The sequence below is a fragment of the Pseudophryne corroboree genome, chromosome 1, assembly GCF_028390025.1.
Source record: "Pseudophryne corroboree isolate aPseCor3 chromosome 1, aPseCor3.hap2, whole genome shotgun sequence".
In the NCBI taxonomy this organism is placed as follows: domain Eukaryota; kingdom Metazoa; phylum Chordata; class Amphibia; order Anura; family Myobatrachidae; genus Pseudophryne; species Pseudophryne corroboree.
In genome coordinates this window covers 239,987,280-240,013,666 of record NC_086444.1, presented here as the reverse complement: position 1 = coordinate 240,013,666, position 26,387 = coordinate 239,987,280, and the positions used below count along the sequence as shown (strand labels likewise).

General features: G+C 48.1%; 1 long non-coding RNA gene across 5 annotated transcripts in view; it reads left to right on the top strand.

Annotated features, from left to right (window-relative positions):
* The window catches only part of LOC135062874 (uncharacterized), a 114,819-nt gene that overhangs the window by 79,339 nt on the left and 9,093 nt on the right, over positions 1 to 26,387 (top strand). Inside the window, exon 6 of one of the 5 annotated variants that reach the window (XR_010249243.1) lies at positions 20,854 to 20,962. The exons of the other annotated variants lie outside the window; for them this stretch is intronic. This is a non-coding gene — a long non-coding RNA (uncharacterized LOC135062874). The remainder of the gene's footprint in view (positions 1 to 20,853; positions 20,963 to 26,387) is intronic. 5 annotated transcript variants of the gene reach the window in all.

Here is a 26,387-nt window from a genome sequence, read left to right as displayed (position 1 = left end):
CATAGCAAATTTACTTGGCGCAGTCGCACTGCGGACATTGCGCATGCGCACTAAGCGGAAAATCGCTGCGATGCGAAAAAAATTACAGAGCGAACAACTCGGAATGACCCCCTTTGAGCAGGTACACGACTGATTTGCAGCTTGCATAAACAGCCAGTAATGCCCCAGCAGCAGTGGCGTGCGGTGAGGTCAGTGGCTGGTGAGGCACTGCAGCCATAATGTCCGCCGAGTCCTGCCAACGAAACCTAGCACCGTGGAACCAATGCCCGCTACTGTCTCCATCCCTGATGCCCGCTACCCCCACCACTAATGGCCCAGGCCCCCCGCCACTAATTTGCATCTCAGTCCAATACCGTCGCTGCCAATGCCCGCAGCCTGCCTGCTCAGAAAACTTGTGATGAGCAGGCGGCTAATACATTGTACATTTTTATAAAATAAATATTAGTATTTAGGATTGGGGAGGGAGTGGGAGGAGGACATGAATGCAATTTTGTTGTCCAGGGCTTCCATTAACTTAATAGCGCCGTGGGTGCGGTGCTAGTGATTTAATGGAAGTCCTGGACAACAAAATAGCCAACAGTGGGTGACAGGGAGACGGTGACGCCAGGTAGTTGACAGCAGTGGGTGAGAGGGAGAGGGTGACAGGGAGACAGTGACGCCAGGTAGTTGACAGCAGTGGGTGAGAGGGAGAGGGTGACAGGGAGACAGTGACGCCAGGTAGTTGACAGCAGTGGGTGAGAGGGAGAGGGTGACAGGGAGATGGTGACGACAGAGAGGGTGACAGCAGTCGCTGACAGGGAGAGGGTGACACCAGCGAGAAGGTGACCAGGAGAGTTTGATGCCAGGGAGACGGTGACAGCAGTGAATGACAAGGAGAGGGTGACACCAGCGAGAAAGTGACAGGGAGAGTGTGATGCCAGGGAGACGGTGACAGCAGCGGGTGACGCCAGGGACAGGGTGACAGTAGTGGGGGACATGGAGTGACGCCAGGTAAAGGGTAACAGCAATAGCAGTGGGTGAGAGTATGACAGAGAGAAATAAAGGGTAATGGGGATAGGCAGTGAACGACTTATAGGGCTATTTACTTACCTGGTCCTGGGCCTAGAACTGCAGTGTGACGCTTAAGGGCCCCATACACTAGACCGATAATGCCCGATTTCAGCCCAATTCGGGCATTCGGCCCGATATATTGGGTGAAATCGGGTATTTTTGGTGTGCTTTCCCCCCGATCCGATGCGTGTTCCCGTGTGCATTGGATCGGATCCCCCTAGATCCGACATATCACGAGTGCTGAACTCGTTATATGTCGGATCCCGCAGCTAATGGATGGGAAAGTAAAAGATACATTGTATACAAAATAAACTGCATATGATATATCTAATACTATCCTACCAACAGGGGGGATGCAGGGAGGTTGGAGGAAATCTTATATGACATGACAGACCGTCATGTCATATAAGTGTATAAGAAACAGCATTGGCACCCCCCCTTCCCCTCCTCATATTTAAAATAGGGCCAGTGCGCGCAACAAAAATATAGGGGCATGGCTTCATGGGGATAGGGGTGTGGCCACTAAAAATAACACCAATGCATATTAAGCTGTACAATAGTCTCCATTATTCAAATTACGCCGCACAGTAGCGCCACTCACACACATTACACCAGGTAGAATCCCTGTCACACATTACGCCTGGTAGAGCTCACTTTTACACAGTATGGCAGGTGTTGTCCCTTTTTTACACAGTACGGCAGGCATTGTCCCCTTTACACAGTATGGCAGGCATTGTCCCCTTTACACAGTATGGCAGGCATTGTCCCCTTTACACAGTACGGCAGGTATTGTCCCCTTTTACACAGTACGGCAGGCATTGTGCCCTTTTACACATTACGGCAGGCATTGTCCCCTTTACACAGTACGGCAAGTATTGTCCCCTTTTACACAGTACGGCAGGCATTGTGCCCTTTTACACAGTACGGCAGGCATTGTCCCCTTTTACACAGTACGGCAGGCATTGTCCCCTTTTTACACAGTACGGCAGGCATTGTCCCCTTTTTACACAGTACGGCAGGCATTGTCCCCTTTTTACACAGTACGGCAGGTATTGTCCCCTTTTTACACAGTACGGCAGGCATTGTCCCCTTTTTACACAGTACGGAAGGCATTGTCCCCATTTTACACATTACGGCAGGCATTGTCCCATTTTACACAGTATGGCAGGCATTGTCCCCTTTTTACATAGTACGGCAGGCATTGTCCCCATTTTACACATTACGGCAGGCATTGTCCCATTTTACACAGTATGGCAGGCATTGTCCCCTTTTTACACAGTACGTCAGGCATTGTCCCCATTTTACACATTACGGCAGGCATTGTCCCATTTACACAGTACGGCAGGTATTGTCCCATGTTTACACAGTACGGCAGGCATTGTCCCATTTTACAGAGTACGGCAGCTATTGTCCCTTTTTACACAGTACGGCAGGCATTGTCCCCATTTTACACATTACGGCAGGCATTGTCCCATTTACACAGTACGGCAGGTATTGTCCCATGTTTACACAGTACGGCAGCTATTGTCCCCATTTTACAGAGTACGGCAGCTATTGTCCCTTTTTACACAGTACGACAGGCATTGTCCCCTTTTTACACAGTACGGCAGGCATTGTCCCCATTTTACACATTACGGCAGGCATTGTCCCCATTTTACACATTACGGCAAGCATTGTCCCATTTTACACAGTATGGCAGGCATTGTCCCCTTTTTACACAGTACGTCAGGCATTGTCCCCATTTTACACATTACGGCAGGCATTGTCCCATTTACACAGTACGGCAGGTATTGTCCCATGTTTACACAGTACGGCAGGCATTGTCCCATTTTACAGAGTACGGCAGCTATTGTCCCTTTTTACACAGTACGGCAGGCATTGTCCCCATTTTACACATTACGGCAGGCATTGTCCCATTTACACAGTACGGCAGGTATTGTCCCATGTTTACACAGTACGGCAGGCATTGTCCCCATTTTACAGAGTACGGCAGCTATTGTCCCTTTTTACACAGTACGACAGGCATTGTCCCCTTTTTACACAGTACGGCAGGCATTGTCCCCATTTTACACATTACGGCAGGCATTGTCCCCATTTTACACATTACGGCAGGCATTGTCCCATTTTTACACATTACGGCAGGCATTGTCCCCATTTTACACATTACGGCAGGCATTGTCCCCATTTTACACATTACGGCAGGCATTGTCCCATTTTTACACATTACGGCAGGCATTGTCCCATTTTTACACAGTACGGCAGGTAGAGCCCCCATTTTACACAGTACGGCAGGCATTGTCACATTTTTACACAGTACGGCAGGCATTGTCCCATTTTTACACAGTACGGCAGGCATTGTCCCCATTTTTACACATTACGGCAGGCATTGTCCCATTTTTACACAGTACGGCAGGCATTGTTCCCTTTTTACACAGTATGGCAGGCATTGTCCCATTTTTACACAGTACGGCAGGCATTGTCCCCTTTTTACACAGTACGGCAGGTATTGTCCCATTTTTACACAGTACGGCAGGTAGAGCCCCCATTTGCACATTACAGATTTGAGTGAAGGCGAGGGTCTGCAGCCAGAACCCCCTGATCGGCAGCATGTCTGTAAATGGAGGGGGTGAGGGCAGGAAGCTGGGGTATGTGGCTATGTAAGCTGTGGGGACTGAGGAGGGTGGAGGCACAGGGGCAGCAGAGCCCGCACTCACCTCATGCTCCCCCAGGCCGTGCTGCTTGAAGTCGGTGGCGAGGGAGAAGCTCCGGCTCCTGTCCCACGTGCCCAGTGCGGGGAACTGCTGCCGGGTGCTTTGTGGCCAGCCGCGGTGCGTGTACTCCGAGCGTGTAGGCTCCGGCTAACGGAGACACTGACGGCACCGTGCACCCCCCTCTACCAGGTCTGACACTATACAGGGGGGCGGGCTGCGGGATAGGCTGGGGGACGGGCGGCCGGGGATGGCGGGGCATGTTCCTTGGTGCCCCCCTCCCGAATCAACCTCCGACCAATCGATTCTGACTAAAGTGACAGGGGCGTGCTTTCATATGGGCTGAAAGCACGCCCCTGTCAAAGCGGCACTTGTACTAGGTGCCGCTTACAGGGATTTTTTTAATGGGATTTTACTGTCCATCGCCTGGCCCCGCCCCCCGCTTCCGGCCCTGTCAAGCTGACATCGGGAGGCACCAAGAAAGGTGCCTCCAAAACACTTTAAAAACAGATTTTTATAAAGATAATAATTATTAAAATAATATTATGACTAAAGCAGATACTTATGACACAGAATATGTGTCATAAGTATCTTCTTTCTATTATTTTAATCATTATGACAGGGGAGGCACTGCCTCCCCTGCCTCCCCTGACTGCACGTCCCTGCCCAGCAGTAGCAGAGTAGCAGACAGGCGAATGGACTTTAATTAGGTACACAGCTGGGCGGAGCTTGCATAAACAGTCAATGATGCACCAGCAATAGCAGAGTAGCGGACAGGTCAATTAACTTTGAGCAGGTACACGGCTGATTTGCAGTTTGCATAATAATGCTCAAGCAGTAGCAGAGTAGCAGACAGGTGGATGAACTTTGAGCAGATACACGGCTGGGCGGAGCTTGCATACAACAGTCAATGATGTACCAACTTATCAATAAACTTAACTGCACCAACCGAGTCACACCAGCATAAACACATTAACCCAAATAAAATACATTTATATCTTAAACATACGATAAGCATACCAGGGCACACTTCTGCTAAAACCCATCAGCATAAGATTGCCTTAGGAGAATAACATTAGCAAAAAACAATTGTGCAACATCACATTACTTGGACAACACCAACAGCATTAGTAAAACCCATACACTTTGAGTAGCAATAGAAATATACAGGCTTTGCATAACACAGGTGTACTAGGAGACACTATGTCTGGTTTTTCTAACAGCAATAAACATAGAGCGGGTCCTTTTCGCTCTCTAAATAATGGGGTACCACTGCTACCCAGCGGGCAGCCCACCCCCTTTACTAATAACCAGAAAGTAAAGGGCGTGTAACTGGTGGGGAGCCTACCCCCTTAAATTACAAGTCTTGCGGACACCAACTTTAGGGGATCCTGCCCCCTTTTCTAACACATACTGGGGTACGATGTGTGGGAATACTACCCACTTAATTTAACAAGGAATGTGGGGCCCTAAGGAGAGGGGAGCCTTCCCCCTTAATTTTCTTCAATGTCCGGGGCACAGATGATATAAGGGCGCCAACCCCCTTCCCTTTCTTAGACCCCAATGCAGAGTTCTGCAGTGGAAGGGATTTCAAGGGCAGAGTTAAGCAGCAGAATGGTTGCAGAAATTCCTCACCCAGAGCTGCGGCGCTTCTGCCACTGGGGATGCACCCTTTTCAATGTGATCTGCTGCGCTCTGAAGGGGTATCTTCTCTCCAGCTGCGGAATCCCGATCTGCGACGTCCTCCCTGCTGCCAGTCCGCGTCGTACTCTCAGCTATCCAAGGGGTCTTCTCCAGGTCCTTGCTTCTGGAAGCAGGTGTCCTTCGCGATGCCGGTTCTCCCGTCACTGGTCCGTCTCCTCCCTTGCTGTGGGGTCCCGGTCTGCTGGAGGCTGGATGTCCTTACCCGGTCCTGTGGCTGGCTGGCTGGGCTCCTCTTCTGCAGCATCTTCTCCACTCTGCGCGGGCGGCTCTGGTCGCTCCGGTGACAGGCGCAGGCGTGGGCAGCTCCTCCCCGGCGTTGGTACTCTCCTGGTCCTCAGTGCGACCTAGCACTACTCTCTCACAGCGAAGACAACTTCCGGGGTCCACGGTTGATTCTCCCTTCCCGGTGAGTCTTTCAATCATCCGGTCAGTTCAGGCAAGCAGCTCCTCTCCCTCAGGACTCTCTCTTCCCATGCTGGGGATCTGCATATATGGGTCCATCTCGCTCTGGACCTCCCCTGTCCCGGGACCTCACTGGTTCCCTGGCCCCAGCAACAGACCGCCCCAGGTACCTTCTGCCCTGCAACTTGGGAGGCCCAGTGGGAGAAAGGGGAATTTACCGGGTCCAGTTGTTGCTGGACAGAAGAGTGACGTTTAGAAACTGTGCCCGGAGGAGCCAGTCACATCGCTGAATACTCCCTAAGAGTTTTCTGCATTTATTTTATCTGTTTGTTATTTTCAGGCAGGAATGGATGGCACCAGCCTGCCTGCTTCGTGGGACTTAGGAGGGGGGGAGGGAGGGCCAACCTCTTGAAGGGTTAATGGTCCCATTCCCCGCTGACAGGACACTAGCTCCTGAGGGAACTATTCGCAAGCTCCACCATGGCAAGCGTACATTCCCGCAGCACGGCGCCACCCCTAACAAAGCCAGAATTAAGAAGAGTGGTGAGTACTAAGCCGGCGTCCCAGTTAGCGGGTCGCTGGCCATTATGGCGGCATGAGAGTACGGAGATGCACGGGTTCTACATGGGGCGGCTGGGTCTCCAGACTCAGTACACAGTGCAGACGCACCGCTTCTGAGGGGGCGAACTGAGTCTCAGTACACTATATGTGTAAACAGTACCCAGACTGGCATTACAGACTTAAAATGAGGCTGACTCCATTTTAGGCACAACATTACCTTAGCCTGTATAAAAAAGAGCGGGAAGACCGTGCGCCATTGAAGGGGCGGGGCTTCACTATGAGCGGATCCAGTAGCTCACCAGCGCCATTTTCCCTCTGTAGTGGACACAGACGCTGACTGACAGGGAAGCGCAGCTCCTCCGAAGAGACTCCAGATTACTTCAGCGGTACCAGGGGGTCATAGCAGGGGGAAAGCTATTATTAGTGTACTGAGTTCCTAATCTAGGTACTTAGTCTGCGACCCAGCTAAGCTTGGCATTAGCAGTAAGGGTGCCGTGTGCTGGCTCCATACTATCTCTGTGTCTCCCTGGAAGGGCTCTTTGTGGGTTAATTGTGCATTTAACCTGTTCCTGTGTTTGTGCTGTCACTGTCACAGTATGTCAGACAAAGAGTGTGTTTCATGTAAGGCACAGTGTTCCTCTTCTCCAGGGGGTTCACTACTGTGTACTCAGTGCAGTGTACCTTCCCAAGCTAGGGGGAATAACCAGCTTGGCTGTACTCCATGAGGGGAATGATTTCCAATATTTCTACCAAATTGTCCCACAATGAGAAAGAGACGCAATGCTTAAGACAATCAATGACTGAGTTTATGAAAAGAGACTCAGTACCCAAATCAGCATCTCAGTCCCCTCCCACCGCAAAAACATACTTTGGCCCATATCCTGCAGTCTGACTCTGATGATGAAGAGTCAGACATGGAGGAGGGGGAGGTGGACTCAGAGGTGGGGAGGCTACTCTGTCACAGGGAACAGAGGCTCTCATATAAGCTGTCAGAGAAGTTCTGCATATCCCTGATAAGGTGACAGAGGAGACTGAGGAATCTTATTTTAATATAAAAAAGGAATCCTCAGCCACTTTTCCTGTGTCAAAGGAACTAAATACCCTGTTTGAAGAACTGTGGGTTAATCCTGTTAGGAAATTTCAAATCCCTAAAAGGTTGCTATCATCTTTTCCTTTTCCTCCCGAGGATAGGAAAAAATTGAAAAATCCACCGATAGTGGATGCATCAGTATCCAGGCTGTCACGGAAAATTGTATCGCCCGTCATGGGTGCAGCCTTCCTAAAAGACACGGCTGATCGTAGAATTGAGACTACACTCAAATCCTTGTATACAGCTGCTGGGGTGGCCCAGAGACCCGCTATAGCATGTGGGTGAATTACTAAGGCCATCACCAAATGGTCGGGTAACCTAATTGAGGGGTTAGATACCTTGCCTCAGGGGGAGATTATTTTACTCTTGCAACATATACAGGACTCTGCGAACTTTATGGTGGAAGCCATAAAAGAAATAGGCTTGCTTAATGCATGCACCACTGCTATGGCAGTGTCAGCACGCAGAGGCTTATGGCTACGCCAGTGGACTGCTGACGCAGACTCCAGAAAAGGCGTGGAAGGCCTACCCTTCACAGGAGAGGCCTTATTTGGAGATGAACTAGACAAATGGATCTCCAAAGCTACTGCGGGTAAGTCCACATATCTTCCTTCTGCAGCTCCCCCAGCCAGGAAGGCCTACTCAGGACCTAATCTACAGTCCTTTCAGACTGCCAAGTTTAAGGGCAAAACCAGAGGTACTTCTACAGCCACCAGAGGCGCTAGAGGTAAACCAAGCAAACCAGCAACTGCCGGTTCTCAGTAACAGAGCTCAGGCTCTGCTTCCTCAAAGGCTTTAGCATGACGGTGGACAGCGATGCCTGGAAGACTGGCGATTGGGAACCCGACTAAGATTTTTCAGTCACATCTGGACAGGTTCGTGCCAGGATCCCTGTGTCATAGATCTTATTTCCCAGGGCTACAGACTGGAGTTTCAGGAGCACCCACCTCACAGATTCTTCAAATCAGGCTTACCAGTTTCGCAAGAGGCAAGTATTACTTTACAGGACACCATTCAATAACTGGTACAGACTCAGGTCATTGTTCTAGTTCCACTTCATATGCAAAACAAGGGATATTATTCCAACTTGTTTGTAGTACCGAAACCGGACGGTTCGGTAAGACCGATTTTAAACCTCAAGTCGTTAAACCCGTACTTACGAGTGTTCAAATTCAAGATGGAGTCTCTGAGAGCGGTGATCTCGGGTCTGGAGGAGGGGGAATTCCTAGTGTCTCTGGATATCAAGGATGCGTACCTTCACATTCCAATCTGGCCGCCTCAGGCTTATCTACGGTTTGCACTGCAGGACTGTCTGTCACTACCAGTTCCAGGCCCTACCATTTGGTCTCTCCATGGCACCGAGGGTGTTCACCAAAGTGATGGCAGAGATGATGTTTCTACTCCGCAAACAGTGAGTGAACATAATTCCGTACCTGGACGATCTTCTTATAAAGGCATCGTCCAGGGAGTGGTTTTTGAACAGCATTGGCCTCTCAACCAGACTACTCCTGGATCACGGGTGGATTCTGAACTTACCAAAATCTCATCTGGAACCGAGGTGAGGCTTCCTTTCCTGGGAATGATACTGGACACAGAGTCTCAGAGAGTGTTCCTTCCCTTGGAGATGGCTATGGTAATCCAGTCTACTGTTTCGGGCTGTCCTGAAGCCAACTCAGATCTTGGTGCATCTGTGCATTCGCCTTCTGGAGAAAATGGTAGCCTCTTATGAGGCGCTTCAGTACGGAAGGTTTCATGCGAGGCCCTTCCAACTGGATCTGTTGGACAAATGGTTTAGATCGTATCTTCACATGCACCAGAGGACCTGTCTGTCACCAAGAGCCAGAATCTCCCTTCTGTGGTGGCTACAGACTTCTCACCTCATCAAGGGTCGGAGGTTCGGGATTCAGAATTGGATTCTGCTGACCACAGACGCAAGCTTCAGAGGTTGGTGAGCAGTCACCCAGGGGGTGCAGTTTCAAAGAAGATGGTCAAAGCGGGAAGTCGTCCTTCCAATAAACATCTTGGAACTCAGGGCAATCTACAACTTCCTTCTGCAGGCCTCATCTCTACTTCGGAATCGGGCCATTCAAGTCCAGTTGGACAATGTAACGGCGGTAACGTACATAAACCGACAGGGCGGAATGAAAAGCAGAGCAGCAATTTCAGAGGTGTCAAGAATTCATCTCTGGGCAGAAAAACATGCCGTGGCATTGTCGGCGGTCTTCATTCCAGGAGTAGACAACTGGGAAGCAGACTTCCTCAGCAGACATGACCTGCACCCGGGGGAGTAAGTCCTCCACCCAGAGGTGTTCCAGTGGTTGGCACATCGGTGGGGATATCTACAGATCGACATGATGGCCTTTCGACTCAACAAGAAGCTCAAGTGGTATTGTTACAGGTCGAGAGACCCACAAGCAGTGGCGGTAGACACTCTGACAACTCCATGGGTCTACATGGGTCTTCTTGGGATCAGAGGAAGTGGAGGAAACATGTACACCAGCTGGGTGTACATGTTTCCTCCACTTCCTCTGATCCCAAGAATTCTAAAGAGAATAAAAAGGGAAAAGGTTCAAGCAATCCTCATTGCTCCGGACTGGCCTCGAAGGGTCTGGTACGCGGATCTTCTCGAGATGCTGATCGAAGATCCGTAGCCTCTACCTCTTCACGAGGATCTTCTGCAACAAGGCCCGTTCGTCTATCAAGACTTACCGCAGCTACGTTTAACGGCATGGAAGTTGAACGGCTGATTCTAGCCAGGAGAGGGATTCCTGACAAGGTCATCCCGACTATGATCCAAGCCAGGAAGGGGGTAACGTCTAAACATTACCACTGTATATGGAAGAAGTATGTCTCTTGGTATGAGAGCAGACAATATTCTGCGATGGAATTTCATCTGGGACGTCTCCTGCTTTTTCTGCAGTCAGGAGTGGATGTGGGCCTACGCCTAGGCTCCATTAAAGTCCAGATTTTGGCCTTGTCTATTTTCTTTCAGAAACAGTTGGCTTCTCTCCCTGAGGTCCAAACATTCTTGAAAGGTGTTCTGCACATCCAGCCTCCCTTTGTGCCTCCCACTGCACCTTGGCTGCCCGGGGTGTCTTGGCTTTGCAGCTCTGCCGAGCAGCTGCTCGGTCATGTTCGAACACGTTTGCAAAATTTTACAAGTTTGATACTTTGGCCTCTGAGGACCTTCAGTTTGGTCAGTCAGTTCTGCAGAAACCTCAGCACTTTCCCACCCAGTTTGAGAGCTTTGGTACTTCCCCATGGTACTAAATGGATTCCCAGTATTCCCAAGGACGTAATAGAAAATAGGATTTTAATTACCTACCAGTAAATCCTTTTCTCGTAGTCCGTAGAGGATACTGGGCACCCGCCCGGTGCTTCGTTCTTCCTGCACTGTTACTTGGTTAAGTATTCGAGTTTGTTGAGCTGTTGCTGTTCATGTTTCAAGTTTGGTTAGCATGGCTTTCCTATTTTTCTGTGTGTGCTGGTTCGTAATCTCACCACTTTCCTTATCTATCCTTCCCTCAAAGTATGTCCGTCTCCTCGTGCACAGTTTCCTAGACTGGTAGGAGGTGCATAGAGGGAGGAGCCAGCGCACACTATAACATTCTTAAAGTGCCCAAGGCTCCTAGTGGACCCGTCTATACCCCATGGTACTAAATGGATTCCCAGTATCCCCTATGGACTACGAGAAAAGGATTTACCGGTAGGTAATTAAAATCCTATTTTTTCAGACTTTACAGTGTTTTAGGGTACATGAAAATGTGTTTAAAGTAATTTTGCAGTGTTTTCCTACACATTTGGAAAAACCCCTGCAACTTCAATCTGCTTCAGAAACCCCTCTCACAAAATAAACACATAAATTACATGTCCCACATACCTGTAATTTGACCCAATAGCCTGAAAAAATGTATCTTCTGCCTAAATTATACTATTTAAACCAGAGGCTCCACACTTTGTCCTGACATTTTTAGCCTCGAATAAAGATTTTCCCTTATTTTCGCCTGTTCAAGGAGGGTGTACACAAAAAATTTCAAATTCAAAATTGAATTACAAATAATGATCAACCCAACTCACTCCTAATTAAATTGACTTCTAAATATAAATAAATGCAAAGATATTTTTCTGCATTGTTCTTGGCGCTATACTAACATTTTTTCTTGTCATTGATGGATAATGCATTTAGGTTTTATCAAATTACTTTGTTCTTCAGGTCTCCTGTTGTCAAATGACCTGGAAAAACACAGCTGACCCTAATTTGAACAGCGCGTTTTGTCTTCAACAGTCCCTCTGTTGATCTGTTGGTCTTAATACCGTTGACCTGTATACTGCCTTAGAGGCATGGGCATAGACAATGGTGATTTATGCAAAGGCATGAAACACAAGAAGTTCAGAGGTTTCTGTTGTATTTAGGTTAGAAGTTTAATGCAGCCACTGTCAAACAGATATCTAGAGCAAGTGTCCTGTAGCAGGGATGCCTTCTGTGTTGACTGTCACATCACATGGTGTCAGACCATAGAATTGTAGATGGTCCTACAAAATACTATGGGCTTTATCTAAAGGACCTATCTCATGTCATTTTATTATAAACTAGCGGGAGTACCCGGCGTTGCCCAGAATTGTAAGAATGTCTGTTTACAGAAATAAATGTAAATATTAAACACACAGTATAAATAACATTGTAGATGGCTGAATACCCGTGCTTTGCTACAGGATGAGGATGGTAAATTAGAATGATAGTTGTTCGTTAATTTACGTTGGTTGGAGATCTAGTATATAGGCATATCTTGCTTCCCCGACGCACTTTGTATAGCGGCCGGACCCCTTTTTGGTCCCCCAAGGGACCCTGCTCTTCCCAATATACAACTCTCAGTCTGTGGCTTCCTGCTGCCTCCATTCCCCTCCTCACATCATGTCAGTGCCCCTGTGACATTATCGATTTTTTTTTTTTACAGTTTCTTATATAGCGCAGCACATTATGTACCTCCTGATATACTCTGTGCTGCTGGGGGACCGTGCTACTTCCACTATATAACTCTCAGTGTGTGGGTTTGTGCTACCTGCATTCCCCCCCCCCCCCCTCACATCATGTCACTGGCCCTGTCACATGCAGCCCTGTCATCACTGACATATCATGCATGTTCTGATATAGTGTGCTGCTGGGCCACCCCTAGGGGTGCTAGTGGTGTATTACCCCCACAGTGCCCAGAGTGTAAGTCATATGTGTAGCAAGTTTGGTGTAAATTGCTCCAGGCCTTCCACAGTTTTGCTGTCTGCTGGCATACTCTTTGCTGCTGCCCTACCCCTAGGGGTGCTAGGGTTGTCTGACCCCCACAGTGTTTGTTCCCAGATTGTAAGTCATATGTGTACTAAGTTTGTTGTAAATTTCTGCAGGCATGCGGGAGTTATGCTGTCTGCTGACATACTCAGTGCTGCTGCCTCACCCATAGGGGTGCTGGGGGTGTCTTCCCCCCACAGTGTTTGTTTCCAGATTGTAAGGCATATGTGTACCAATTTTTGAGTACATTGCTCCAGCAATTCCGGAGTTATGCTGTCTCCTGATATACTCTGTGCTGCTGTCTCCCCCCCCCTAGGGGTGCTAGGGATTTCTAATTTTTTTAGTTGCCTCGGCGGGGTTTTAATACGCTCATATGTAAAATTTCACGATCTTCTCTTGTAAACTGTGGATTTGTATAGAAAGAAGGACACATTTTCGCTTTTATATAGTAGATGAGGGAAGATAATTGCATGCTATGGAAAACGTGATCTTTCCTGAATCTCCAGTGAAGTAACTTTAATAAGCCTTGCTGATTAGTGACCGTGTTACTTTAATGCTGTCATGTTTTTTAATTAGTGACATATAGAGACGAATATAGAATTTTATGTATATTATAAAATTATTTTAACGAATAACTGTGTTTGTAATATGAAAGTCAATTAAGAAATATACATTAAAATTGTGTGTCTTTGCAGATTTCTGTTATACGTATTTATGAATAGTTTGGTAAAATATTATCTTCATCCAAAATGAACTCAGTAAACTTTTCAAACCCTGTGGTAAGAACTTTTTGTTATGCACACCAGTGCCTGCAGGAATGTACTGGTGTTTGAACTGTTATGCACACCAGTGCCTGCAGGAATGTACTGGTGTCTGAACGGATAGGGATGCAAAACAAATGAACTTACAGACAGACTGGGGAATATGACATTACGTACACAGAAGGTGATAGGGTAACAAAATAAACACAAAGTGAACAGAGAAGCCCAGAGGCTAAGAAACTGGGTGTCTCCCTAGTATTAGTAATGCTCAGATGGAAAAAGCAAGATGTTGTGTTTTAATACGTAGAGAACCCGAAATGCTGTTGCTAAGGGCAACAGCAAAACCCTAAAGGGTTACCAACGGGTGTGGCAGTAAACTCCTTGGTCAGAGATGGAATGATAGACACAAGGAGAGTCTCCACAATCCTAATCCTCACTTGCAGTGCACAGGTTCAGCTTACTGCCACTAAACTGACACCTGAACTCCTTGCACAGTGAGACAGGATTTAGGCAGGCAAATCTGAGAATACAGCCGCAAACTTGCTAAGTTCACAGAGTAGCAAAAGAACCCCAGCAAGTTAAACGACTGACTCCAGTCTTACTGCTAGGTCTAGATTGGCAGAGTGTAGTACCAAATCCCCAGGCCTATTTGCAGTAAGCAACAACAAATACAAAGCTACACAGTACTGGCTAACTTTCAGGAACTGACTAACCAACAAAGATTCAGCAGCATCTGCTTAACCTGAGAAGAGGCCTTATATAGCAGGTGCTGTCCACGCCCCACTCAGACCTCACAGACTGTGAGCACAAAAACCAGCACCGGATCCCCTGCCGTGCACAGAGCCTGTAACCACTGCACAGCAAAAGACCCGAACCGGAGTATCAGCTGCGCTCAGGTTACTCCGCTAGCACTTGTCTCCCGGTTGCCATGACGATGTGGCAGCACAGGGCAGGAGACCCTAACAGTACCCCCCCTCTGACGAGGGGTCAAAGAACCCCTACCACCGGGTTTATCGGGGAACTGCGAGAAGAAAGAGCGTATAAGTCTGGGGGCATGAAGATCACAACTGCGCACCCATGACCGCTCCTCCGGGCCATACCCCTTCCAGTGCACCAAAAATGACAGCCGACCCCGAACCATCTTGGAGTCAAGAATCCTTTCAACAACAAACTCCCTCTGGCCACGTATCAGAAGAGGGGAAGGTCTTCCACTGGAAGAAGGATTACTAATCGCCCGTTTTGAAAGGGAACAATGAAATGTTTTATTGATACCCAAAGAACGGGGCAGATCTAACTGAAATGCCACCGGATTGATAACCCTGGTGATCTTATAAGGGCCGATGAACCGGGGGCCTAACTTATGAGATGGCTGTCTCAACTTCAAATTCTTGGTAGACAACCAGACGAAGTCTCCTAATTTGAAGCTGCAGGGTCTTTTCCGCTTATCAAAAACCCTTTTGGTCACTAATGACACAGACACAAGGGCTTTCTTCACTTTCCTCCAAATACCTCTAAGGACCGAAACCACAGAGGAACCACCAGGCGTGGAGTCCAGGGGGTCAAAAGAATTGGCCTTAGGATGATGCCCATACACACAAAGGAAGGGAGAGATCCCTGTAGCAGAGTGAGCCGCGTTGTTATAGGCAAACTCCGCCATGGACAGATGAGCAACCCAGTCAGTCTGACACTTGGAGACATAACACCTGAGGAACTGCTCCAAGGACTGGTTCACCCTTTCAGTCTGCCCATTAGACTGCGGATGGTAGCCTGACGACAAGCTGACAGAAATCTGGAGATCGGAACAAAATGCCCTCCAGAATTTGGCCACAAACTGGGATCCGCGGTCAGAGACCACATCAAGTGGCAACCCGTGGAGACGCACAACATGCAGCATAAATAATTCAGACAGGCATCTGGCCGATGGCAGCCCAACCAGTGGAACGAAGTGCGCCATCTTCGAAAACCTGTCAACGACAACCCAGATGGCTGTTATCCCCGAGGATTTGGGCAAGTCCACCACAAAATCCATTGAAATGTGGGTCCATGGCTTAGATGGGATAGAGAGTGGATGTAATGGGCCAACAGGAACCCCTCTAGGAGTCTTATTTCGGGCACAGATGTCACATGCCCGAACCCACTGATCCACATCCTTAGCCACCGAGGTCCACCACACCGCCCTAGATAGCAACTCCGGAGTTCTGGCAATACCCGGGTGACCTGCCGACTTCTTGGCATGGAATTCCAGGAACACTCGCTGTCTTAACCTAGGAGGCACAAACAAAAGACCTACCGGAAGGTCTGGAGGAGCCTGCTCCTGTGCTCTAAGGACTAATGATAAGAGGTCCTGGGTAATGCCCACTTTAATACATGATGGGGACACAATGGGCAACAGTTCCTCGGTGGTCTCCTGGATTGGAGCAAAACTCCGCGAGAGCGCATCAGCCTTGATGTTTTTTGACCCAGGGCGATATGTTATCAAAAAATTAAAGCGAGCAAAAAACAAAGTCCATCGTGCCTGCCTGGCATTGAGATGCTTCGCTGACTCTAAATATGCCAGATTCTTATGGGCGGTGAGAATTGAGACCACAAACTTAGCCCCCTCAAGCCAGTGTCTCCACTCCTCGAGTGCATCCTTAATAGCCAACAATTCCCGGTTACCCACGTCATAATTCATCTCGGTAGGCGAAAATTTACGGGAAAAGTAAGCACAGGGATGAAGGCGATTATCAGACACTCCCATCTGAGAGAGCACTGCCCCAATACCCATCTCAGAGGCATCCACCTCCACCACAAAAGGACGCTCTGGATCTGGGTGTCGCAGCACCTTGGCCGAGACAAATGCCCTTTTGAGACGGGCAAAAGCCGCTTTGGCCTCACAAGACCAGTGAGCAACATCCGCCGCCTTTCTTAGTGAGTGCCACCAAGGGCGCCACTATAGACGAAAATCCAGCGATAAATCATCTATAAAAATTCGCAAAGCCCAGGAAACGCTGAAGCGCCTTCAAACTAGTGGGCTGCACCCAATCCAGGACTGCCTGTACCTTGGAACCCTCCATTTGGAAACCTTCTGGGGAGATAATATATCCTAGAAATGCGATTTGCTGAACTTCAAATTCGCACTTCTCCAGCTTCGCCCCAAGCCGGTGGTCTCTGAGTTTCTGGAGGACTAAGCGTACATGCTTCCGATGTTCCTCCAGGGAATAGGAGAAGATTACGATGTCATCTATGTATACAACTAAGAATCTATCCAAATATTCCCTGAGTACATCATTCATGAAATCCTAGAAGACTGCCGGGGCATTACAGAGCCCAAAAGGCATCACCAAATATTCATAATGCCCTGAGTGGGTATTAAAGGCAGTCTTCCATTCATCCCCCTCTCTTATTCGGATTAGATTGTACGCACCGCGTAGGTCAATCTTAGAAAAAATGGTGGCAGTACGAAGCTGGTCAAACAAGACCGAAATGAGAGACAGTGGGTATGAGTTTTTAATCGTGATACGGTTCAATTCCCTGAAGTCGATGCAGGGTCGCAACGAACCGTCCTTTTTACCCACGAAGAAAAACCCCGACCCAACTGGAGACTGTGAAGGTCTGATAAATCCCTTAGCCAAGTTCTCCTGAATGTACTCTGCCATAGCCTGAGTCTCAGGACGTGACAGGGAGTACAACCTGCTCTTGGGAAGCTTAGCATTTGGCAACAAATCAATGGCACAGTCATAGGGGCGATGGGGAGGTAGTACCTCTGCAACTTTTTTGGAGAACACGTCCGCAAAATCTGCATAACACCCTGGCAATCCTGGCAAACTTAGCTGCGAGAGCCTGACTGGAAGGCTCAAGCAACTCCTGAAACAATCAGTACCCCAACTAAGAATCTCCCCAGAGACCCAGTCAAATTGAGGATTGTGGGCCCTTAACCAGGGTAACCCCAACACCAATGGGGCAAAAGTACAGACAGTCACATAAAAGGACAATTTTTCAGAGTGTGTGGCTCCAATAAACAAAGAAATCTGGCTAGTGCAAGAGGTAATTTTACCTTGGGATAATGGTTCCCCGTTTAACCCACAAATCTCAATTTCCGATGCCAAGGGTACTAAGGGAACAGAGTGTTTCAGGGCGAATTGGCGGTCCATAAAAACCCCGTCGGCCCCACTGTCCACAAAGGCCTCAGTCTTGACAGTTTGACCGAGGATCTTCAAGGTCACCGGAATGATAAAAGTCTTCTTGGGAAATTCTGACTTCTGGCCTGACAGGATATTTCCCATCACCCTCAGGCCCTGAAGTTTTCCGGCTTTTCTGGGCATGATACTACCACATGACCTTTATTCCCACAGTACAAACACAACCCCTGCTGTCTCCTCCGCGTCTTCTCACGCGAGGAGAGGCGGGTAGCCCCAATCTGCATAGGCTCCTCGGAAAATTCCTCAGAGTCTGAGGTTCCCTTGGGAAAGAAGGAAACCTCGGTCTCCCTTTCAAGCCTACGCTCTCTCAGTCGTCTATCCACCCGGATGGATAACTGCATGAGCTGATCCAAGCTATCAGGCAAGGGATATTGTACCAGTTGGTCTTTTATCTGGTTAGAAAGACCTCTTCGGTACTGGTGTCTCAGGGCTGGGTCATTCCACTGGGTATCATGGGCCAACCTCCGAAACTCCGTACAGTAAACCTCAACTGGCCTTCGCCCTTGCTTAAGGATCGAAATCTGAGCCTCGGCTAAGGCCGTCTTGTCAGGGTCATCATACAACATGCCCAGTGCTGTAAAAAAAGCATCAACACTTTTAAGCGACGGACAGTCAGGCTGCAACCCATATGCCCAGACCTGTGGGTCTCCTTGTAGCAAGGAAATCACTATGCCCACCCGCTGAATCTCCGACCCAGAAGACTGAGGCCTAAGCCGGAAGTATAGCTTGCAGCTCTCCTTGAAACAAAAGAACTGCGAGCGATCTCCAGAAAAACGATCCGGGAGATTTACTTTCGGCTCCTTAACCCCTGAAGGTGCAGCTGCTGCGGGAGCTCCGCCAGCGGCCTGGGAGGAGTGCATTTTAATGGACAAATCATTAAATTGTCGAGTCAGGACCTGCACCTGATCGACCACCTGTTGCAACGTATTTTGAGGGGTATGCTCCATATTCCCACAAAATTTCAACAGGAGTATTAGGCTGCTGAATATGTTATGCACACCAGTGCCTGCAGGAATGTACTGGTGTTTGAACTGTTATGCACACCAGTGCCTGCAGGAATGTACTGGTGTCTGAACGGATAGGGATGCAAAACAAATGAACTTACAGACAGACTGGGGAATATGACATTACGTACACAGAAGGTGATAGGGTAACAAAATAAACACAAAGTGAACAGAGAAGCCCAGAGGCTAAGAAACTGGGTGTCTCCCTAGTATTAGTAATGCTCAGATGGAAAAAGCAAGATGTTGTGTTTTAATACGTAGAGAACCCGAAATGCTGTTGCTAAGGGCAACAGCAAAACCCTAAAGGGTTACCAACGGGTGTGGCAGTAAACTCCTTGGTCAGAGATGGAATGATAGACACAAGGAGAGTCTCCACAATCCTAATCCTCACTTGCAGTGCACAGGTTCAGCTTACTGCCACTAAACTGACACCTGAACTCCTTGCACAGTGAGACAGGATTTAGGCAGGCAAATCTGAGAATACAGCCGCAAACTTGCTAAGTTCACAGAGTAGCAAAAGAACCCCAGCAAGTTAAACGACTGACTCCAGTCTTACTGCTAGGTCTGGATTGGCAGAGTGTAGTACCAAATCCCCTGGCCTATTTGCAGTAAGCAACAACAAATACAAAGCTACACAGTACTGGCTAACTTTCAGGAACTGACTAACCAACAAAGATTCAGCAGCATCTGCTTAACCTGAGAAGAGGCCTTATATAGCAGGTGCTGTCCACGCCCCACTCAGACCTCACAGACTGTGAGCACAAAAACCAGCACCGGATCCCCTGCCGTGCACAGAGCCTGTAACCACTGCACAGCAAAAGACCCGAACCGGAGTATCAGCTGCGCTCAGGTTACTCCGCTAGCACTTGTCTCCCGGTTGCCATGACGATGTGGCAGCACAGGGCAGGAGACCCTAACACTTTTAAATTACTGATTTAGTCAGTACAGTGACTCATTGAAAATAATACTAAAAATAGTCTATTTTGCAGAATTTCAGTTTAATAGATAATTCAGAAAATGTCATAACTAATGTACTCTACAACAAAGCAGAATAATTCACCTAGGTATTCAGTGAGGTCCTGATGATGCTACTCAATTAGATCCATTGCATGCGTCACCAAGCTCAGGGCCACTGATTAGAAATGGTGGCTGGCGTCAAAATGATGGCACACAAAAGTTGAGATTGATAGAGTTGGGTAGATTGGACCGTGCTTGCAAAATTCAGATTAGAACTTGGCTGGTTTTTAGATGTTGATCAAACAATCTCGGTAAAGTGGTAATAAGTGAGCACTGTATAACCTAAACTACAAATATAGTAATGGTTTTCACTGTGTCAAAACATATTCATTACATTTCAAACTTATACAACCAGAGATCATTTGGAAACATCCATAAAAAAACAAAAGTCCATAAAGACCTGCTGAACAGTGGGGTGCATATTGGTATACCTCCCCGTAGGTGGGATCGTCCAAGAAACGGACAGTGATTAGGTAGACTGGTCCAAGACTCAGGAATGTTGAGGCAAGGATCATGTTTGTACCCATTTAAGTTTCAGGAAATTGACGGAATTACATTTATTTCATATGAGACAGTAATTGTTTAGTGAAGATTTTTCTTATGCTTATCATACTACCTACCTATAAACTGATTGAAGTTCACTGTGTGAGTCTAAAATTACTTCTTATTGCAAAAGAAATCTGCCTGGTGGATAGCAAGTGTACATGACACATATAAGGTAATAGTTTACACACCTAAAGATTTATCTGTCCAATCTGTCTGGTGTGAACAAAAATCTGGTAATGTATGGGAGCAAATGACAATTGGCCATTTGCTCCCAAACATTGAACAACAGACAGACAAATTAGTTAAAGCCGTATGATTTAACAAATATATCCGAAATATGGTTTTTGCCAGTTTTCCAGCTTTTGGGAGCAAATGGTTGATTGTTGATTGTCATTCGCTCCCATACATTACCAGATTTGTATTCCTACCAGACAGATTGGGCAGAGAACGTGTGTACCCAGCTTAAGAATGTTATGCATAGCTGTGTGTCTATTTACTTCATTGTTTTTTTGTTTGTTTTTTATTAAGAATTATTTTTTTTTGTTTTTAAGGAAGATGTCAAAATAAGGGGTAGAGAGACTGAGTACTTTGTTCTTTAAAGCCCGGCTTCATAAGAGAAACGACGTTTGTGAACCTTGGCTAGAAGAGTTTCATTTTGCGGTCAGTTAATCTCTTTGTGCTGTAATGGTTCTAAACTTGCCAAGCCATCCAATTACCATTCCGTTGTCCATCTTTGATGTGCAGTTATCCACAAAGACATTTTTATTTACTATAACTTTTAACTATTTCTTTTGCAAATATATTTCATGGCCCCTTTAGTCCAGAAACAAACTCAAAATGCCACATTGTATAGTATGCATCATTTCTCTCTTCATGATGTTGTTTTATTGTATTCCACATGCACTCTACTGATTTTATGATTAGCCCACTAGTCCAAGAGGACAATATTTATATAAATATAGACAGGGTCGGACTGGCCCACAGGGGTACCAGGGAAACCACCGGTGGGCCCCACTGCCTGAGGGCCCACTCCTTCCTCTAGGCATCAGGTTCCAGACTGTGCACTTGTATTATACATGGTAGATATGTTGCATTACACTGCACAAGTCTATCGTGTATTTCAAGCCTCTGTGGGGGTTGGCCACACCCCCTTTGTAGGCTGACCACACCCCTAAGTATGGGCCCGTATCACTGCATTCCCCCGGTGGGCCCTTCATGCCCCAGTCCGACACTGAATATAGATGATAGAAGGTGACTTACAGTATGTGTTGTCTGTAAAATAATGTTAAGAAAAGGCAAATGATTAGAAGTAAATTACGAACACATAGAAATTCACCATTTATGCCATGAGGCTGCCGCATAGTTGCACAAACACGTGATTGCATAGTGTATCTTGTGTGAATTTGTTGCGTGTATGCTCAGAACATGTACGACAAACACGAGAATGCAGAGTCAAACACACTTGTGACTAGGGAGGCGTAACAGGGGTGTGAAGGGGTGTTCTCGTATAGGCAACGCTAAAACTACCTGTGTGCCAGGTGTGCCTGGCACACAGCGCAGTTGCCCTGGGGCGCACGGCCAGCGGCTTGTAATAAGTCAAATTGACTCATTACAAGCCGCCTGGTCTGTGCCATGCGCCGCGCTGGAGGAGAGCAACAGCGCCGAAGGCAGGGAAGGAGGAGGAGGGAGGGGGACTGGAGCCGCAGCAGCGCTATGTCATTGGTAGTAGCGCCGCTGCAACAGTCCCCTCTCCTTCCGTATTGGCTGCCCGGCGCTGCTGTGAATGCATTCACAGCGACAGGCAGCCAATGCGGAAGGAGAGGGGACTGCTGCAGCGGCACCTCTACCAATGACATAGCGCTGCTGCGGCTCCAGTCCCCCTCCCTCCTCCTCCTTCTCTGCTGCCCGGGATCTGCCAGCACCGAGGAGCCTGCTGCCAGCGGGGAGAGATGGTAAGTATCTCTCTCTCTCTCCCTCTCTCTCTCTCTCTTTCTCTTCTGTCTGCCACAATGTGTAAAAAGGGGGACTGGCTGCCGTAATGTGTAAAAAGGCGGACTGGCTGCCGTAATGTGTAAAAAGGGGGACAGGCTGCCGTAATGTGTAAAAAGGGGGACGCTGGCTGCCGTAATGTGTAAAAAGGGGGACGCTGGCTGCCGTAATGTGTAAAAAGGGGGACGCTGGCTGCCGTAATGTGTAAAAAGGGGGATGCTGTCTGCCGTAATGTGTAAAAAGGGGTCGCTGTCTGGCGTAATGTGTAAAAATGGGGATGCTGTCTGCAGTAATGTGTAAAAAGGGGGACGCTGTCTGTCGTAATGTGTAATAAGGGGGACGTTGTCTGCCGTAATGTGTAATAAGGGGACGCTGTCTGCCGTAATGTGTAAAAAGGGGGACGCTGCCTGCTGTAATGTGTAAAAAGGGGGACTGTCTGCCGTAAATGTGTAAAAAGGCACGCTGTCTGCCGTAATGTGTAAAAAGGGGGACGCTGTCTGCCATAATGTGTAATAAGGGGACGCTGTCTGCCGTAATGTGTAATAAGGGGACGCTGTCTGCAGTAATGTGTAAAAAGGGGAATCTGTCCACCGTAATGTGTAAAAAGGGGCTCTACCTGGTGTAGTGGTGCTACTGTGCAGCGTAATTTGAATAAAGGAGACTACTGTGCACTGTAGTATGAATTGGTATTATTTTGTGGCCACGCCCCTTCCCCATGAAGCCATGCCCCTATATATTTCTCATACGTCCTACAGGATGCTGGGGTCCACTTCATGACCATGGGGTATAGACGGTTCCGCAGGAGCCATGGGCACTCTTAAGACTTTTCAATGGATGTGAACTGGCTCTTCCCTCTATGCCCCTCCTCCAGACCTCAGTTTTAGAAATGTGCCGAGGCAGACTGGATGCACTCTGAGGAGCTCTACTGAGTTTCTCTGAAAAGACTTATGTTAGGTTTTTTATTTTCAGGGAGAACTGCTGGCAACAGTCTCCCTGCTTCGTGGGACTGAGGGGGCAGAAGTAGGAACAAACTTCCTGAAGAGTTTCATGGCTGTGCTTCTGGCTGACAGGACACCATTAGCTCCTGAAGGGAACTGAACGCTAGCCGTGTCTAGATGCTCACTCCCACAGCACGCCGTCACCCCCCTCACAGAGCCAGAAGTCAGAAGACAGGTGAGTGTAAGAAGACAGATCTTCAATCAAGTAAAGTGACGTCTGAGGTACCGCGCGACTGGCGGGAGCGCAGCGCGCCATTGCTGTCCACACATACACAGGCACTGCAGGGTGCAGGGCGCTGGGGGGAGGCGCCCTGGGCAGCAAATAACCTTGTAAACTGGAAAAAAAGGGGGCATAAGATACCAAGGCACAGCCCTACCCCCGCCAGTATAAATATTATGTGAAAAATCTCTGAGGAGAAACGCGCCATTGCGGGGGCGGAGCTTCCTCTTCAGTCAGCCAGCACACTGTTCAGCGCCATTTTCTCTCATTCACAGACTGCAGAGAAGAAGCTGGTCCTCCTCCACTTCTGAACAGGCATCAGGGTGAAAAAAGGGGGGGCCTGGGTGCTAAAACATATTGTTCATAATATGATAGCGCTAAAAGGTTTCTGTGTACGGAGTACGCGACACGGAGATTTTGTCTCTGTGTACAAAGTACGCGGCACAGGGATTTTTTCTTTGGCGCTGGGTTGTGAACTGGCTGCTCCTAAACTGTGTCCCTCTGACAGATTTTACTGTGGGTCTGTCCCCTATAAGTCCCAGTGTCTGCGAGTGTGTGTTGTACACGTGTGTGACATGTCTGAGGCAGGGAGGCATTTTAGGGACACAGAGTTGTAATGTGGTGGCGCTGCCGGCACACCAAGAGCCTGCGTGGGTGAAAGAAATATGTGATAGTATGCATCATATCAATAGGAGATTAGATAAGGCTGAATCTCATGCTGAATGCTGGAGAAAATCTGTGGAAGATGTGATTTTTCAGGATTCTGTTCTTCCATCCGCAGGCGACCCCTCTGGTCACATAAAAGACCATTTGCAAATGTTGTGAATACTGATACCGACATGGACACTGATTCTTGTGTCGACGATATTGACTCCAGGGAAATAGATCATAAATTGGCTAAAAATATACAATATATGATTGTGGCTATAAGGGAAGTTCTGGAAGTCACGGAAGCCACTCCTGTACCTCAGGAGAAGGCTTATTTCTATAAAGAAAAGAAATCCTAGGTCACTTTTCCCCCTTCTCACGAGCTTTGAGGGGATGTGGGTGAATCCCGAAAATAAATTTTGTATTCCCAAGAGAATTCAGATAGCTTATCCTTTCCCGGTAGAGGACAGGAAAAAATGGGAGTCACCCCCTGTGTCCAGGTTGACAAAGAAGGTAATTCTCCCTGCACCTGGCACGGCTTTACTAAAGGAGCCGGCAGACCGAAAGATGGAAACTACATTGAAATCCATTTATGTTACCAATGGTACGCTGCTCAGGCCCACAACTGCTTGCGCGTGGGTGAGTCGCGCTATTGAAAAATGGTCAGAAAGCTTGTCATCTGAAATTGACACGATTGACAAAGATGAGATACTCCTTAAATTAGGGAATATCAAAGACGCTGCCGCATACATGCTAGAAGCGATGAAAGATATTGGACTCTTGAGTTCACAAGCCGCTACCATGGCAGTATCGGCTCGGCGGGCGTTGTGGATTCGCCAGTGGAACGCGTATGTAGATTCCAAAAAAATATGGAGGCTCTCCCATATAAAGGTGAGGCCTTATTTGGCGATGGACTAGATGCGTGAGTCTCGGCTGCTACCGCAGGTAAGTCGACATTTTTGCCCTCTGCGCCTGCACCGGCAAAAAAGACATATCACTCTCACATGCAGTCCTTTCGGCCCAATAAGTACAAAAAAAGCGAGAGGTTCCCCCTTCTTTGCAGGTAGGGGAAGGGGAAAGGGAAAGAAGTCCACAGTGGCTTCAGGTTCCCAGGAACAGAAGTCTACCCCTACTTCTGCCAAATCTTCAGCATGACGCTGGGGCTCCCTTGAGGGAGGCCGCTCGGGTGGGGGCACGTCTCAAACTGTTCAGCCAAGGTTGGATTCTGTCTGGCCTGGATCCCTGGGTGTTGAAAATAGTGTCCCAGGGATACAAGCTGGAGTTTCAAGACGTTCCCCCATGCCGATTTTTCAAATCGACCTTGCCAGCTTCTCTTCCAGAAAGAGAAGCAGTAACAGCGGCAATCCAAAAATTATGTCAGGATCAGGTCATAGTCCTTGTACCTTTGTCACAACAAGGGGAGGGGTTTTATTCAAGCCTTTTTGTAGTTCCGAAGCTGGACGGCTCGGTCAGACCGATCCTAAACCTAAAAAATCTGAATCTCTACTTGAAACGGTTCAAGTTCAAGATGGAATCACTCCGGGCAGTGATTTCCAGTCTGGAGGAGGGGGACTACATGGTGTCGGTAGACATAAAGGATGCTTACCTGCATGTTCCCATTTATCCTCCTTACCAGGCTTATCTGAGATTTGCGGTTCAGGATTGCCATTACCAATTCCAGACGTTGCCTTTCGGCAGTGCCGTAAGTAGGTATTTCAGCGCTGTGTGCAAGAAACGGCATTGGCGCCAGCCCCCCCCCCCCCCCCGCCCCCACGTAAGATATGAGTAGTGTGGCTTCATGGGGAAGGGGCGTGGCGACAAAAGAATGCCAATTCATACTACAGTGTATAGTAGTCTCCTCTCCATTATTCAAATTACGCTGCACAATAGCGCCACTACACCAGGTAGAGCCCCTTTTTACACATTATGGCAGACAGCGTCCCCCTTTTTACACATTACGGCAGACAGCGTCCCCCTTTTTACACATTACGGCAGACAGCGTCCCCCTTTTTTACACATTACGGCAGGCAGTCCCCCCTTTTTACACATTACGGCAGGCAGTCCCCCCTTTTTACACATTACGGCAGGCAGTCCCCCCTTTTTACACATTACGGCGGGCAGTCCTCCCTTTTTATACATTACGGCAGGCAGTCCCCCCTTTTTATACATTACGGCAGGCAGTCCCCCTTTTTTACACATTACGGCAGACAGTCCCCCTTTTTTACACATT